At 31.9% G+C, this 11,936-nt stretch overlaps 2 long non-coding RNA genes and 2 other non-coding genes across 4 annotated transcripts; all 4 read right to left on the bottom strand.

The window, feature by feature from the left end:
- Positions 1-565: 565 nt before the first annotated feature.
- Positions 566-2,636, bottom strand: LOC145087115 (uncharacterized). Its single transcript, XR_013700730.1, has 2 exons — positions 2,513-2,636; positions 566-2,426 (listed from the first exon to the last, which is right to left on the bottom strand). It is a non-coding gene; the product is annotated as an uncharacterized LOC145087115 (long non-coding RNA).
- On the bottom strand, positions 1,674-1,796 carry LOC145091051 (small nucleolar RNA SNORD14). Its single transcript, XR_013701941.1, has one exon. It is a non-coding gene; the product is annotated as a small nucleolar RNA SNORD14 (small nucleolar RNA).
- LOC145091049 (small nucleolar RNA SNORD14) lies at positions 1,916-2,040 on the bottom strand. Its single transcript, XR_013701939.1, has one exon. It is a non-coding gene; the product is annotated as a small nucleolar RNA SNORD14 (small nucleolar RNA).
- A 4,963-nt stretch (positions 2,637-7,599) lies between the features above and the next one.
- LOC145090524 (uncharacterized) lies at positions 7,600-7,976 on the bottom strand. The gene is made up of 3 exons (XR_013701626.1): positions 7,952-7,976; positions 7,824-7,847; positions 7,600-7,685 (listed from the first exon to the last, which is right to left on the bottom strand). It is a non-coding gene; the product is annotated as an uncharacterized LOC145090524 (long non-coding RNA).
- Positions 7,977-11,936: the final 3,960 nt, after the last annotated feature.

Below are 11,936 nucleotides of genomic sequence, written 5' to 3'. Positions count from 1 at the left end.
CCCAAAATAAACAATTATAAAATAATTAGTATTTGAAAGACTTGTATTTATTTTCCAAAAGAGGAACTAACATTGTCAAGGTAAAATTGTCAAGCAGTCGATACACTTTTGCAATCAAGGTTTAAAATGAAATGATATTATTTTTTATTACATTCTCATTCAAATTGTCATATATCATTTAGTTTATATTTATTTTAAATTAATTTTTATTCTTTGAGTTTTTTTATTTTATTAATAATATTTTAATAATTACAATAAATATAATAATAAATAAATTTCAATTTCATTAAAAAATTAACCTTTTAATTTCAAATTTTAAGTATATTAATATATTTTATTTACTTAAATTATTTTTTAATTTAAATTTAAAAAAAAAAACTATTATCATAATTCAATATATTTTTACTTTCTTATGAATTCAAAATTCTAAAATATTTTTACAATAATAAGTAATTTTTTTAAATTATCTCAATGCACAATGGATTATTAAAGCATATTAATTTATAACCAAGAAAAACTTATAGGAACTAAAATCTAAATTCATATTCCATTAGATCCGACTAAATTGCTTTTTAAGGGCTACTTGCACAACACAATATTATTCTTATAAAGTTCGTTGTAAATATACAAAATACCATATCATACAAGCTAAAATTATACCACCGGTAAAAAACATGCTTTTAACCATAGTTAAAATCATCTCCACCTTTCAGCCAACACTAATTCTAAAACTTTAGGCACTTCTTGACGAAAAATGTCACTGAAAAACTGAGTCATATTAGCAAAATTTACTACAACTCAAAATTTTGAGTAATGGGCCAAGCTATTTCCATATCAAATAGAAATTTTATTATGACAACCAAAACATCAACTATATTTCAAGGAAGTGTTGGAAGACATTTTGAGAGATATTTAATTTAAAAAGACGATTGATTTGTGACTAACTTACTGTAAATGTTATTAACTTGTATAGTAAAAAGAACGAATATTTTTTAAAAAACTAACAGCTATATTTCTTGAAAATGAAGAAAGAAACAGCATAAATGTCCATAATTCATAGCATTTTCGGCGCATTCTTGAAGCTTCCCTCTCCATTTTCAAGAAATATAGTCGTCGGATTTTTTAATAACTTAAAGTATTTGTTTTTTCTGAATACAAACATTTACAATTGTTACCCAATCAAAGAATATCATCTTCACTTTTTTAACCTCTCAAAATACTTAAAAACTCTCCTAACAATTGCTAATCTTTCATTTATCAACTACAACTATTTTCGTCTAAAATACTTTAGAACTATTACAGTCGAAACAAATTATGTGGCAGTGTTCATACAGTATTTAGAGATATTAACGTAGTCACATTAAATTTTTAACAAAATTCCCACAAAATTTTTGAAAATAAATAAAATAAAACAAACAGTACAAAACACAAAATATTAACTAGAAACAGAGTTAATCGAAATTAACTTAAAATATGATTGCTTTAAATATATAATGTGTGCAAAATACGCCATATCTCGTAAACTATTGTCTTATTTACTTACAGATATTTGATATCTGTTTAAACCGAAAAACCTAAATATCAAAATTAAGATAAACTATTAAATCCAAGGAAGTTAATTTAACATAAATACAACTAAATGAATATAAAAAGCTTAAAAACATATGTAAATTAGTTTCAGACATCCAAGGAAGGAAAAAAGCAGCATTAACTCTCAAGCCTGGCGAAGGCGAAAGTTCTTAGTCGGCCACTGCGAATGTCTTGAGAAACAAGCCTTCGGATTATCATCATCAACATTTATTTTGATTTAAAATAATATAATTTTAGGAACATACAAAACATTTTGCAATAAAAAATAACATAATGTTTTTTAAATAATAAAATAGAATTTGTAAGAAAAACAATAAAACAAGAATGCCTCAGACATCCAAGGAAGGATAAAACAGCACAATCTCTCAAGCCCGGCGAAAGGCGAAAGATCTTAGGCGGCCACTGCGAATGTCTCTGAGAAACAAGCCTTCAGTGTTATCATCAATGGCAAAAATTTATTAAAAAAACAGTTTGATGGATTTAAAATTGCTCTCAGACAAAGGCCAGTGTTTTCGACATGAGAATCTCAATGAATCTGAACGCTAAGTGGATTTGATTCAAGAGTTATACGGATTCCACTTTCAAATTACTTATCAAATGGAATAAGAACTCTTAAACGAAATCCAGGTATGTTCGAACACATTGGTTTCTCTTCGGTGTGGTTAAAGCAAACTGAATCATCATTGAGCAAGATTCGAAGAATATATAGTGAGAAAAAATCAGAAAGAAATTGTAGAACCTACGAGAAAACGCAAAAATCCACTGATTTAGAAGGAACCTGCATGTCCATGAGGCTCTGATCTAAAGAATTGTTTTTGCATCTATATGATTTCCATCTGATATCGAGTTAACAGAAGGAATTTATCGTTGATGGCTTATATGATTTATGAATGATGATACTAAAACATGAAGAAGTTTATACCTGATACGAAGAACGAAGTCGGCGTTGTGAAAAGATAGATATGTTGATAGGTTAGAGAGAGAGAGATATATATATATAAATAAGAGGTGAAATTAGGGTTTTGGTGGGGATTGAATAATGAAGACCAGGCCATATAGCCCAATTGCTCGCTTGGTTTTCCTTTTAGAATCCAATATTTAGAAAAGAAAATGCGATTCTAATTTTGATAGTGAAATAAATAAAGATTTACAAATAAAAAGTACGATAAATTCAAGAATTAAATTAACCTAACAAATATAATAAATAAATGGTGAATTTCGTGTATATTCTTGTCTTTTTATTAAACATTAAAATATCATAATAGTTCAATCTATAATCAAAATATCAAATTTATCTTTCTTAATCATTTAAAATATCATATACTCCCAAATTTGTTTTTTTAAGTATTTCGTAATCATTTTTCTATATTAAAATCATTAATACCGAAAAACAATTAAAAAAAGACCAAATTGCCCTTATCTTCAAAACCACAAAAAAACAAGTTGATCTTATTTTATTTTGCTATGATCACTCTCATTTATTTTGCTATGTTTTATATAGTTTATGACACTTACAGTGTAATTATTACAAAGTAACTTTTCAATATTATATACATAATCATCAATATAGCATTTGTGAGACAACCTTCGTGTACTTTTCTAAGTACCTCTAAGTCCTGAAATCATAACCTGAGTCTCCTGGAGGGAGAGCACGACACTTATATATAGATCTATATGGGACTGACAATCTCACACCTAAATTGCTAGCTACAGTTAGGCAGGCATGGATGGGGTGACAAATGTCCTACCAATTGTGACACCTGAAGAACGTCGTGTTTAGGCGATCATAGGTCATCTAGTATGGTTACAATAACTCACACTTTGATATTGAACAAAATGATTAGTGTGTGAATAAGTAAAACTTCACATAGTTTTATTTTTATAAATCTATAACACAGTCTTTTACAAATATAAGTACATAATACTATTTCAGTATAGGGAAAACGTACTTTTCATGGTTTTATGTGAACTAAACTATATTTTACTACTTCAAAACACAGAAACTTTCACACTTACTGTATAGCACAGCAAAAAGTATAGGATTTTATGGGAAAAACATGTTTACTTTATCAACGTACAAGAAAACAGATTTTAATTACAAACATGCTTATGAACCCAACAACTTAATTGTTTACAACTTTTCAAAACTACTTGTATTCTCAGGAAATCAGTAGACAGGTACACCACATCTTTTGAGAAGACAAAGCTCCATAAACTCATGTCTTTTAAACTTATACTTTTGGTGTCATGAATACTATGTTTTGAACACAGATGTAAAACGTATAACTCTCTAAATACAATGGTTGTTGTTGTACTTTGATTACTATTATGCATTGTTGTGATACTGTACATGAACTCCTCCGCCCCCGAACGTTTCCGCCGTCCCGGTTTGGGTGTGTGACACTGATAGTGCAAAAGTTGTCTCTACATATTTGTTTTTAAGGTAAATGATAAGGAGTCCTTAACATGAACCAAATCCAAGAACATTTCCCCTATGATCTCTTTCTTCGTCAACAAATCTCAAAACTATGACCATTTGCTCTTTTGTAGACTCATCTAGCGACTCATCAACCATGACACAAAAGTATGGATCCCCACTTCACTACGAATATGCTTTCAAACTTTATTTGCAATAATACTAAAAATATTTTTTGAATATCTTAATAAGTGTACTTTGAATTATAAGGAGTTTTCTTTAATATAACATTTGTAACTTCATCATTATAAGATGCTAGAAATTTTAGTACTTCAAGAAAATTACCTCCATTTTGGATTTAGGAGTTTCATCTTGTCCACGTAAAGCACAAGTTAATGTCACCAACCAACTATGCCAATTGAAACTTTTAATCGTAAACGGTTCTTCAGTATTTGCGCTTCATTTTGCTTCACTATGATATTTTCGATGTGTGTTGCTTGGTTCACAAAGTTTTTAGAGAAATCAATAACATTTTTATGTCGTGAACAACCAATGTGCTTCATGAATACACAATTTTTACCATCATTAACTTTTTCCAAATGTCAATTTCTTTAACAGTATATGCATCATAACTATGGCACACACTTGGTTTATCGTTAAATATATAATAATAAAACAATAATATATTATGTCATTATAGAAAAGATTATCATGGTGAATTAGGATTGTAATGTTATTTACGATGTTGAAAGTGTTAGAATAATGGTTCTTCGTTCTGGGTAGTTTAGTCACAAAATTCATGGCGATATCTTCCTATTTACCCATGGGTATAGGTAAAGGTTCTAAACTCCCATACAGTTACTGATGTTGTGATTTAACTCTTGCACATGTTACACAATCTGCCACATACTTTGTAACATCGAGCTTTATCGTCGACCACCAATAGTAAGGTTTCAGATCCCTATACATCTAAGTGTTGTCGGGATAAAACGAGGACATGGTCTTGTGAGCTTCTTCCATTAGAAGATCTCTCATTCCTCCCATCTTAGGTACCCAAATCCTATCTTGGAATACCTTCATCCCTTGACTATTTGTACCGAATACCAACGTTTTGCCTAAACGTTCTTCCTTTCGGTCATTTTTTCTCCAAAGCTTCTCCGTGAGCTTTCTTAATGCTTTCCCACAATTTTTGAGACATCTTCTATTCTTAACACTCTTGGCCTCTTCCTTTCTAGGTTTACCTTTCGACTTAGAGCATCATCTACGACATATTCTTTACCAGGGTGGTTAAGTATCCCGCTTCTGACCCATATTCAATTCCTTTTGATCAAAGAGATGCTGTAGACTTCTATGATCAGTGAAGAGTTTGCACTTTGTACCATAAAGATAATGCCTTCATATCTTTAATGTGAATACTACCGCTGCCAACACTACTAGAAAAACAGCCTTTTAGGACGCTCATTGCGCGTCGTAAAAGGCTCAGACGACGCGCAAATGCGCGTCAAGGAAGACCCTATCATAAAGAGAGACGACGCGCTTTTGAGCGTCGTCTATAGATGACGCTCATTTACGACACGCGTTTACGACACACAATGCGTATCAAGGAAGGCCCTGTCATAAAGGAAGACGACATGCATTCGTGTGTCGTAACCTTACGACGCGCGTGTTAATGACACACAATGTGTATCAAGAAAACCCCTGTCAAGAAAAGGCCATGTCATAAATGAAGATGACACACATTTTTGCGTATCATAATTTTAAATGTTTAAAAAAAATATTATTTATTAATTTACTAATTTTCCAATTAAATTTGTATTTAATGTCTCGTAATAAAAAATAAAATACAATATACAAAAAAATAAAATACATTGCATAAAATTTAATGTCATACAAATAATAGATGAAAGTACATTGCTATTTCTTCTATTTATCGCTATACTATTTGATGAAATTTCAATGTGACATTAAAGTAATCTCCCCAATGTGACATAAGAAACAATTTGATTACATACAACTTGAAAAATGTGGGCATCCGACCTCAAAATTTTCTATCTTTGCAAAAATCTTGTTACGCACTCCCCATGTGCTAATTAACCTACAATTTTCCATAAAACTTACAACTTAAATGAGTATATGATAAGAAACATCTAATGGAATCACAAAAGAGAAACTTCACCTCCTTATCTTTATCAGTGAGAGTTGGCAGCTCAATACATATTTGGGATACATGCAAGGTGAATAACGAACCAGATAGAGTAGCAAAATTCTTTATCAAACAAATAACATCCTCTCCTTTCACCTCATTTACCTGTGTATTAATAAATCAAAATTTGATAATTTACAAATCATCCGTGGTTATAATTTTTCCGTACCTCCAATTACTTATAAGTTAACAGTTGACTAAAAAAAACAAATGATTAAACATTATATAAAGTAGAAAGTTATAAGATTGTATATTTGTGCCTTATAAAAATTGTTTAAAAAGTTCTATAGAAGGAAATGTAGCTTATACATGAACAGCAACGACAGAGGGATATGAATCCCAAATTGAAAAATCGAAAGCGATGTGCAATCACCTATTAAATTAAAGTTTATGCGACACAACAAATTTATAAGAAATTAAAGAATAAAGGTTTATTATATAAAATAAATATGATATTCATATTATAAATTATACCTGTAATTCAACAGTAGAACCTCCACCACGAGCACAAAGTTCTGCTTGCAAGCATTCTAGTTGTTGACGCATCTTTAACATTTCACTAGACACCAGATCCCTATTCACCTATTACATTGTTTAAAAAAGTAATGATTTATTTGTGTATTATAGCATCTCACTTTAATATTTTTTCTATAATAAGCAAATAAATGAAAGCATGTTGTTATTTCTAGCATATAACTCAAACTTACCACAGACTTATTTTGTATATTTTGAGTCCTGTTTGCATACTTTAAAGTGTTGAGAGTCTCCTCAGCATTTATATCAGCAGGACTAACACAAGTTGAAATTAGGAAAAATTATATGTTTACTTAGTACCAAAGATTTTAAATAATAAAAAAAAATTATCAGGCATGTTATTTCCATTTTCCAATAATAAGGATGAGGGCATTTATGTCTTTTGTGTGGGACAAAAACTGCAACTTTTGTCCGCTAGATTGTAACAACATTAAGAAAAGTTTAGAAACAAGTAACATAATAAAACATTAATTAGGCACACACAAAAATAAAAAACCAAACTGATAACATGAATGCCTTCAATGGACTCTACCTTTTTAAGGATTGAAGAAGATCTGCAACTCATAACAATGCAACCATTAGAAGAAGACAACCACAGTAAAAAGGTAAAAAAGTAGAAGATTAGTAAGAGTAACAATGACATACTTCTGCTGGTTAGGCCCATATCCAAGTTTACCAGACTAAGCATGGCCCCAACTTATGCATGTGTTATCTGCCCTCAACCTGAACACAAATATTTCCAATGATGAAAAAGATAAGTTATTATATTTTAGCAACAAAACAATTAAAATTTATTCAAAGGAAGAAAAAGACATGCCAGCTGTAACAGCACAGTTGACAGATCCAACAAAAACCACTGCATTAGAAGGTACAACATTGTTCTTTGTGAAAAAGTCAAGATGCCTAGGACTCCACTCATCCTTTTGTTCTTTATGTCCAAGCCTATAAATATAAACACCATCAATCAACAACAATATAAGTATAACTATAGAAACCATTATTAAGTAGTAACTTTTCACAAATGTTCCTCTTATTTTTCCTTTTCCATTTTACTTCTGAACAAATGTAAGATCTACTGACCTTCCATATCCTCCAAAGCCCCACCTACAATGTTTGTAGAGAAAGTTTTTAGTAAAAGAAGAGACTTAACAAAACAATGATGAAATTCTTTAAAAAGTATTTAACAAAGATAGTGATGGATAACTTACGTGTACACATGGCCATTTGAGTCCATAACAACTAAACACCACAACCAAATTAGGAATATATTAATTGAAAGAAATATTTTAAAACATAAGGCACCAAAATGTGTTTGTTTATATAAAGATACATAAAAATTATAAATTAACCTGTATGGTTTGATCCACAAGCAACTTTAACTATAGTTTCACCAGCAAAAGCAGAGATTGCTTTGGGGTGAGGTTGAGCCTCATAAGCAAGCCTCACAAAGCTATCTTTAGTATTTTACTGCAAATAAGAACAAAATGAAATCAAATAGGACCATTATTAATTTTAGGGAATCCAAAAAGGTAATTTAATATTAGATGTTATGGGTCAACGCATAACTAAAAAGGCTCTATTTTTGCAAAAACTCAAAAGTGATTTTTTTCTAAACTCGAGTGGAATAATACCCAAAAGGATCTTGCTTATATTTGGGAAAAGAAAGAAGGAAATTTAGCAATCATGTTACTGAATATACCTCATTGTCAGTTCCATGTCCAAGTTGACCATACTGCCCATTTGATGATATCTCATATTTAATATCTGTCGAGGTGGCTTTTGACTTAATTGCCCCTGAAAATCAATCAAATTAATGTAATTAATAGCAAAAGAATAAAGTAATACAACAAGTAAGGAAAAAGACTAGCAAATAAAGTAATCAAACAAGTCAGGAGAATATCTAATAGACTCAAGAAAACTCAATTACACATATTTCATTATATATCTATCATATCGTGTATGAGATTGAACTTTGAAGATCGGTATAAACTCACTTGCAGAGCGAAGTATTTAAATACACATAATTAAGAATTTATATCACAGAGGGATTGAGTTTCTAAAATAAAAGTCGAGATTTTTTTTAGATGATTTACTTTTTGACCAAGTGCAAAAGGGTTATTGATGCAGTATAATATCTAATACACAATTTATTTGCTTTTTTTTTCAAATCAAATAACGCATAATGAAAATGAGCTCATACCCGTTGTCTGAAGACTGCCTTTTCCTTTTCCATTTCCATTTCCATTTCCATTTCCAACCAATGTTGTTTTAGAATTATCATTAGATTTTGTAGGAGATTCCATTTATGCGGATTCTTTACGTGGTGGGGAAGAAGCACGGGACCCACTAGCAGAATGCTGCCCGAATTGCTAACCGGGATTTTGCAGATTAGGGTTAAGCTGGTTAAGGACAGGAGCTCGTTGGAAAGAATGAACTTAATTTAATAGAATCCTCTTGTATACTATAAATTAAATTCTTAATTAAGAGCATAACATCATATATGAAGAAAAAATTTGACCTTACCTTCATCAATCGAGACAGGGATGGAAGCACATTGATGGGTGGGTAAATCTACAGATTTTCATCATACAAGTTACAAACAAGTAAATTTTAATCTTAAAAATCAAGTGCAGGAATAGAAAGTTAAGTTTAGAATCTGACCTGTCTGTTATGGAGCTGTCGATCAATGTATATCTGTCCCTCAGTAATGTAACCCGTAAGATCCGGGGTGAGATGTGTAATATTTAATGATGACCAAAAAGTTTAAAGAAAGCAGTGAGAAGTCAAAAACAAACAAAGAAACAAGGCTAAAAAGGTCAAAATAATAAGGAATTAGGAATTAGGACCGTCATTGGCAATAGAAATAGCAAAATTCTGGAACTGCTCTACCCCACACACCTTTTCTCACTGGAATGGCAACAGAAATAGCAAAATTTTAAGTACTCTCTTCACCATTCAGCATAACTGTATCATCACCATCAAGTTGAACATCAGAATCACTAATAACATTTGGTTATGTTTCCGGAACCGGAAATGGGATATCAACTTTAACAGAACTGATGTAAAGAGCTCCAACCTACCTTTAGATTCTTGTAAAAGATTCTCCACCCTTTCAATTTGAATCAATTGAGACTGTTTAGACGCCCATTCAAGAACAGTAAGCACTTCATCCTGTGCTAAATCTTCACTATCAGGAACATGAAAAGCAATGTAACAAAGAAGCACTAATGTAGGAATTTGAACCATTTGTTCACCAAAATACACCAACTGAATCAAATGTCATGTTCCTCCAGCTGTAATAATTGCTTTTGAATGATCAAGATGAAGGTAGTTTTCTTTACAGGTAGTGTTCTAAGGGAAAGGCTCGAGTTATGAGGGATGTTTTGCTTCTTGATTGTAATGTTTTCGATTTTTTGATTCTGATTCGGGTTTAGGTTGCTAGGTTTTTGGCCATCTTTCATTCCCATGGGTGTTGCAACTACACTGTGCATTCCCATGGGTGTTGCAACTACACTGCCATCCAATGTAACTATAGGAATTTTTTTAATATAATGAGTTTTTTTTAATAAGGAAAAATAAATGAAAGTAGGTTGCAATATTTCATACCATAAACACAGCTAACAACATCTTAATGCTGTCGGACACTCTGCACCAATCTTCCATCATTAAGGGAAATGAGTTGAAAGCTGTTTTCCCAATTGCCACATGAAACAAGAAAATTGCCAGATGGCGTCTGCATTGTTGTAAAACATTGTGCTCCAAGTTCAATATTTTCAGCCAAAGGGCTACCAATTCTACGAGGCGGAACCACATCAGCACCAATCGCAAACTAAGGATCCTGAAGAAAATATATACAAAACCATTTTATAAAAAAAATAAGATGCACCAATTATCATATCATCATGAATGAATGAATGAAACAAACCTGTGAGCTAGAAAAGGTGAAGTTCCCACCAGATGCCAATTAGGTGGTCAACCATAGTTTGACTGACATGGTTTGTCCCTGATTCACAAGGACAACATGTGACTCTAATATACCCACATACAACATGGCTGAAGGATGTGTACTTGTACTAGAAACTATTGAGGATAAAGTAATGGAAGAATGGGCAAATCGTAGAGGGTGGGCAATTGGGATTGGTGGGCCCCGTCGAGGATGTTTCTTCCGGAAGATTTGAATCGGGGTTTGACAGAAATTAGCAATATGGTCTTCAATGGCTGCCCTTTGTAACTCGTCTTCCATTGTTTCCAAGTCAGCAGCTCCTTTGTATGTTAAGTAATAGAAGATATTTGCTGCCTATTATATTATTATTATAAATCATTAAAATACGCACCAATAACCAAAAACTTGTAATGAATTGTTCAAGTAATGTTAAAAGTTTTTTTTAACCTCGATTGCTAGTTTTCCACGTTGTTTGTAACCAAAGATTAAATCGATCCAGTGGTGGACTTTAATGAAACAAGAACTAGAATCAGATACCAACCTCGCCAATTCCCATGAAGGTACACATGACAAGTAAGAAATGAAGTCTGATTTTGGCAGCAATTGGAGTTAAAACCATTGCAACCGACCACCAGACCAAATCACTGGACTTAATACCTAGTTTTGAATATAAACTATTAGGTGCGCCACAAATTTCGAAGATAGATTAGAAATATTGTTGTACCAATTGCGATATACAAATGATTCAATTTTGCGCCCAAGAAGGGCACAGATGACCTAATTTTATATAAGAACTCTAGAACGGATACGTACCTTTCTCTTTGATAATTTCTTTTAAGATGGCTATTGTTTAGGGCTATCAACAACACCGTCATCTCCACTACCACAGTGTAATAAACAAAGCACCATTGAAGGTCCTTTATCATCTTCCGCTGCCATTACTTCCTCGAGTGATAATTTCGAACTCGACGGGAGAGGAAATGAGTCGCCAATAAGAAATCCGAAATCATAAAATCAGATGGGAAGAAATCTGTGAAAAGAGTTGAAGTCGTTTGAGATATCGATGTAAATCCTTAGAAATCTCAATCGTGAAGAGAATGGAGAGCCGCTTCTTTTTTTGGCGCTGAATCGTTTCACCACCAGTCGATCACCACGAAAGACCCTCACACATATTGGGTTGAGAGAAAATAGGAGAAGTGGAAGCTAAAAATAAAATAAAACCCTAGACATATTTGTACTCTTCAATCGTC

This window comes from Lactuca serriola, chromosome 2, assembly GCF_051521515.1.
Source record: "Lactuca serriola cultivar US96UC23 chromosome 2, Lser_US96UC23_V15, whole genome shotgun sequence".
Lineage (NCBI taxonomy): Eukaryota > Viridiplantae > Streptophyta > Magnoliopsida > Asterales > Asteraceae > Lactuca > Lactuca serriola.
This window is presented reverse-complemented; position numbering and strand designations above follow the sequence as displayed.